Genomic DNA, 6,245 nt, shown 5'->3' on the forward strand with positions numbered 1-6,245 from the left:
GTGGTGAAGTTGCTGCCAATGTTTCTATCATAAAGACTGAGACATAGGTGAGATTTCTGAGAGGAAATGCTGAGGCTCCCCTCATTGTTTCATAATTCACAAGTCAGGACTGTTGCGCTCTGTGCAGTGCTGAGATTAAGCAAAAAGCCATCAATAACAAGAAGATTACTAGTAAATAAACAGACTTGATGGAGTGAGCAGTACAAGGAGTATGTGCATTGGGGCCTGAGGAAGCGACTGCGAGAATTGCCTACCTGGCTCGGGTTTAGCTGGATGAAGGGTCTTGCTTTTTGAATGCAGATATGGATGCAAAGAGCTTTGCACTAAAAGGTGGAGCTGCATCCAAAACAAAACAAAACATTTCAAAAGGCATTTTGTAGTTTGCTTTTCTGGTTCTGTTAGCAAGCTTGAGTGGGGGGGCTTCTGATTTTTTTTAATTTTCTTTTTGCTTTGACCCTAATTAAAGCAAATGTATGATCTTATTATGAGGAGACAGGTTTGGGACAGCTAATTTATGATTTCTATTAAAAAATAATAAAGTCTTGTGGTTTGTGAGCTTGTGGGTAAAGGGTCAAACCACAAATTGCTGATCTGCCTTAGCTGGATTCGCTGCCTAGGGTTGCAGTGGGGTGTTGTGACCAAACCTGTTGGATAGCACATCAGGATTGTGTAGGCAGTCCTTCGTCTCCTTTCTGTCTCTGGAGAAAGGGCTCTTACTATTATTCTGGCTGGTTCTGGAAAAGAAGGTATCTAGATGGCTTTCTACAGTGCTGCTAGTGTCTGACCCAACACACTGACAGAAGCTGGTTTCTTGACAGAAACATACATGGGCACAACCTTGCGGTCATGGCTGTGGCCAGATCAGGTGTCTCGCATGAAGATGAGAGCTGATGCAAGACGCTGATGCTGTTGGTCGGAGACTGTACAGGGGTTACAGCTCTTTTCTGGCAGTATTTCTCCACCTTTAAACTGAGGCTGAGAGCACTGCAGGTTGGACAATCCTGCTGTGAAATACTGGGACCCAGTAAATTTCATCTTGTTTGAGCTCATCCAGCCTTTGCAGCAAGGAGCACTGAGGTGGAGAGTCCGTGAGGAAGGGCCAGCAATGAGACAGATTGACTGTAAGAAATCAGCTGAGGGAAGTCATGATTTCCACAGAATATTTTTTCCTGCTTGTCTGCTGCAGCAGGATTTAAGGTCCATTTCAGTTTTGCTGCTGTTTTTAATTCCTGTTCCTGGGGTTCAGCTGCAACGTGCTCCAAAGGCAGGCGTATGTATAAGCTGATCATCTCACCTAGGGCTCTGCCTGGGGTCTGGGGCATGTCAGAAGAGGGCACTCCTGGACTCCAACATGTTTCCAAGGATGCTGAATGCAAATTTACTCTTTTTTGAAGGGAAAACAAAAATGACACTACATCTCCACGGAGGTGATACTTAAGCTTTCCTTGACTGAGGATTTTTTTCCTGTTCAAAGTTTTTTGTCTTCTTTCTGTAGGAAAATTATTTGAAATAATGTACTCTCATAGAATCCAGGAGCTGAGAGTGTGTGTGAAGAAGTAGGGGCAAAGGAATTGAGGTGTGTGGAGCAGATACCTTGGACATGAATAACAGTAAGTAAAATGTTGAGGGCTGCATGTAGGCTGGGGAGGCTTCAGGCTGGCTTAGCTGGGAATGCCACAGGCCAGCTTTCAGGTGTGAGTGGCAGATCTGCGCTGGACCTGGTTGTTCTAGGAGAGATTGATGGCATGTTGGCAGCTGGTCTGTCATATTGAGAGCGCAGCTGCTGTTTGATAACTATTCCCTCCATAAGAACGGGGAAGCACTTTCACTCACTTGCCACATTGCATTGCTAACATACAGGAGATTTCTGTAAAGCATGATGAAGGGATGTTCTTTCCAAAGTAGACTGTGCATCCCTTGCTGGAGGGACCGTACTGAGGTTTGGTTCCTGGGGAAGTGGTGGTCAGTGTCCAGTGACAACTGCTCTTTCCTCTCCTCTAATTCCCTGCTTTGTCTCTAGTAAGCCTAATGCTTAGATAGTTCTTAGTTGTGGCCCTACTGGTAACAGCTCTTTCCTTACTACTTGTACTAACCTCAGAAGCAGGGACTATCTTAGTGTTTAAGTCCACCTCACATCTAACAAAAGGTATCGAGTTAGTAGGTTGTGTGTTGATTTTGTTTCTGTAAGAAGAGCTCAAAGTAGCAGCAGAGAGAGGCCCTGGTAATGAGATTCTGTGGTTCTGAGTTCCTAGCCCTTGAGGCACTGCTGGAGGAAAGAGCTGTGAATTTCTTTCTCCTCTAGCATTTGTCAGAACCTGAGCATCATCTCAGCCCTGCTGAGATTCAGTGCATGTCCCTGTGAATAACCGCACGTCTCTATCCACTTGCCTGGAGAGGTACTGATGAGGCCTCATCTCTCTGCTTTGCAAACTCCAGCTGTGTCTGCTAAGCAACAAAAAAAGGTCAGGCTGGATGTGCAGGGTGAGAGAGCGTCGTAGCCTAGCAGGACTCTTCATCAATGTAGTCCTATGCTGCCCTCCTGCCCTGTTCTTCATCCAGGCAAGACTGGAGAACTGCAACCAGGACTGGACAGAGGTGCATTTTTTGTGGGATCAGTGAAGAGGCAGGGTCTGAAGCTAGATGTGGAGGCAGGCTCTGATCTCCTCCAAACAAGTGCACGTGTCTGGATGCCTGATATAGAGACTGGACTGGAGAGCCAGGAGCCTGGGTTCTTCTGTGGTACTGTCAATCACTTGTCCTGTAACTCTATGAATCCTGCTTGAGAGGTGAATTACTGGGTAAATGTTTAAACATGATTCAGAAAACATGCTTCACACAACTTTTTCTAGAAAAGGGCCAGTTTCCTTGTATTACACCCAGCACAGAGAAGGCTGCTCTGGCCTCCTCTGGTTTCTAATAGTCCATATGACATTGTTGTAGCACTTGTCCTGCCTGGAGTGAGCAAAGAGGCATTCTCTGGGAAGTTTCCTCTGTCCTGTGTTGAAATGGGTTGGTTGGAAAGACTGTCTGTGTAGTGAAGAGCAATTATTCTGCCTCAGCACATGTTGTCCAGGTGCTGCCCTGTGCTGCAAAGCCCAGTTTTCTCCCTCGTATAGAGAAGAGGCTGTTTTGACCTTTTCTGTTCTTAATTCTCACTTTGTACTTGGCTGTGGAAGCTGCACTTTCAACACATTGTATCTGAGTCAGCAAGAAACCACAACAGCGCCACTGGATGTGTTTTTTTGTGGTGAATTCATAAGAAGTTGCCCATGCTATCAGATCTTGTTTGAGACCAGCCCAGTGGTCAAGGCATAGTAGCAACAATCTGTAGACTTGGGTTTTGCCTTGATTTGGGGGATAGGTAGCTTTCCACATTCCTGACATTCTTTCCACTGCTGCAAAATCCTTGAGGCAGGTGCAGTCCTTGCCTGTATTTCACAGTGCATTGCACCATGGGTTCCTGGACTGTGCTCAGTGCTGCTGCAGGTGTGAGTAACCAAAGAGTCAAAGCAAGAGGTGCAATTACCAGGCTCCTCTGTGTCTTACCTTGCTGTTGCTAGACAGGGAGAGGGTGGTTGGCTTTCCCTGGGAGAAGGCTTTTATATTTCTTCTGCACAGCCCAGTTTGCTCCAGCATCTCTGCTGGCTCTGATTGTGCCTCTGAAGATACAGAACCTGCTGGTACTCTTCTGGCTTGAACCCACTGCAGCTAGACTCGGGCCCTCCTCTAACTCACAGCTTCTCGGGAATATGCCTGAGGAGCTTTCCAGCAGCTTTATGCAATGCTGTCTGAATCATGCAATAAACAAGTCCAACTCCTATTATTAGACTTTCGAAGCTGCTGCCTTAGAGACAGGTTTGCTTATAAATATCCATGATTTTCTCTCTGGCTCTTCACTAGGGAAGCTGGTAAGAAAAAAAGGATCTCTGCTTCTCCAGAACCTGCCTGTCCCTGCTGTTGTTGCTTCTTCCCACCTGAGCTCATCCTCCTCGCTCTTCCAGTCTCCCAAGTTCTAGCTGTGCTAATGAGACATCTGCTCCAATGTCAGCAGGGTGGCAAATACCAGCTATTTTAGAGGGGGACAGGAAAACACAAATAATAAGTAACTGGACAAAGAACTTGCCAAGGTCACCACAGTGTGTAGGTATGCAAACCAGCTGCTTTGGTAGCTAAAGCAGAAGTACTGGGTCTAGTTCCCTACGCAGCTCCAACAACACCCTGCATGAGTGTGAGAAAGCCTCAATGCCTCATGAAACAGGAGTGACTTCCTTTCTCCGCCTTGTTTGAGGAAGGACAGATCTAAGGCTCACCAAAAAGCAATGGAAATGTCGACTTCAACAAGCTTTGCAGCAGGCCTCTGAACTGCACTGACTGTCTCGTAACGTGTGAATGCATCTGGGCCAACAGCACTGTTGTCTCACTCAAGGCTGTTAGCTTTCCCATCCAAATGAAATAGCCATCTTCTTCCCATGACAAATCTTCCCAGCACAGATTCCCTTGACCCACCTGCCTGCCTGTGCCGCTGCTCTCTCTGCCTCTTTCAGTTGTTTGGCATGAGTACTTTTAGCTGTAGGGTGCTTTATCTTCCCATGCAATGCTGATTTTGTATTTTGTGCACTCAGTATTTTCTCCAGGGAGTTGTGTTCAGCTTTCTGTCAGGACCCAGGGCTCCTCTTCTTACCTACACTTGTTAGGTAATGCTCTGCAGTACATAAAAACCTCAAAGCTGCTCAGACTGCACCATGTGTCATTCTCTCTATAAACTGGGGCAGGCACAAAATAGCCAGGACATGCTGTAGGCTTGGAGAAGGGATAAAGGAGATATTTTAAAAACGATTAAAGAAATGGCCAACTCCCTTCCAGTGGGTGTTACTGTTAAGGGTGTGGGGAGGGCTGGTGCTGCAGCTAAAATCTTAAAACCATTTGTCATTCTTTCTCTAGGTGAATGCCTTGCAGCCCTGCATTACCTCTGTTTTTTCTAGCTGAGCCTGGCAAAACAGGTCTGTCTACCAGGTCAGGCAGTGGACTCTGCAGTGCGAATGCGATGCTTGCCATGTTGCCATGCTTCTCACACCCTGCAGCTTGTTTGCAAGCCTGGTGCTGCATCCCTAGTGCAGTGAGGAGATGAGAGGGAGAAGGCAATATTGCACGTCTCCAGTTGGCCACCTGTGCATCTGTTTGCTGGGGCACCCTTTCCACATATCTTCTTTGCCTGTAGATAATTCTTTGTCAGGGGAATGTTCAGAGAACTGACAGGCTTCTCCCCTTTTTGACACAGGGATGGATGCAGAGGGCAATGGGTAATGTCTTTAAGGAGACAGGATACTCATCACTCAGCAGTGACAGTACAACCAGACAGGGTGGGAGATGGAGGTGCTGAACAGGCAGGGAGTGAGAAAACTTGATGGCACCCCACCATGCCGAGAGTTTCCCTTCTCCCTTGCTCAGGGATTGCTAATGGTTTCTTTGCTACTGTGCACAAGAAATGAGAAGCTGAACAAGGGCCTTCTGGCAAAGCAAGTCCCCTCCCATTCTTAAAGCAACCCAGAAAACTCTCCTGCCTAATTGGGATCTCATTTTCTCCAGTGAGTTGACACTTACTAACAGATAATCCATGTCTGTAAGGAAAACTAACGATTAATTGCTTCCTTTCAATTAGGCTCCCTGTCCTCTATGTTGCAGAATTTGCTAATAAATATATTATCTTTCTGGCACTCCAAAATAAATAGTCGTCCTCATGTGGGAGCTGGTACAGAACCCAAGGCTATACTTGTCTTTCCCAGCAATAGCAAGCCTGGAGATGGTAGTCATTGTGAAGGAATAGATGCAATCCTCATTCACTTTTTTAGCCACAGACAGGTAAGAGGGAATAGTAATAACTTAAGCAGGGAGGAAGTGGGTGGTCTGATTTCTACATTTTGTGTGAACGTGGAGAACAAGGCAGAACTGCTAACTGTAGGACCTTTTCTCTTTTTTTTTTGACACCATAAAAACTCCCTGGAATTCTGGCCACAGCATATGTTCCATGGTATTCAGGCAGGGAGGTATTTTCTCCTAAACAAAGGGAAAGAAAAGATTACAGGGTGCTCGCCAACAGACTCAGGGTTAATGGGACTGCCTCTTAAATGTCAGTTACGATCTGACATGCCTGCTGCATTAATGATTTACAGGAATAGCAGTGTGTGTGTCTGAGCTTTCATTGTGAGAGCGGCTGTGATGTCTGTGAGAGTCAGATGACTCTAGAG

Source organism: Tauraco erythrolophus, chromosome 26, assembly GCF_009769465.1.
Source record: "Tauraco erythrolophus isolate bTauEry1 chromosome 26, bTauEry1.pri, whole genome shotgun sequence".
Classification (NCBI taxonomy): Eukaryota; Metazoa; Chordata; class Aves; order Musophagiformes; family Musophagidae; genus Tauraco; species Tauraco erythrolophus.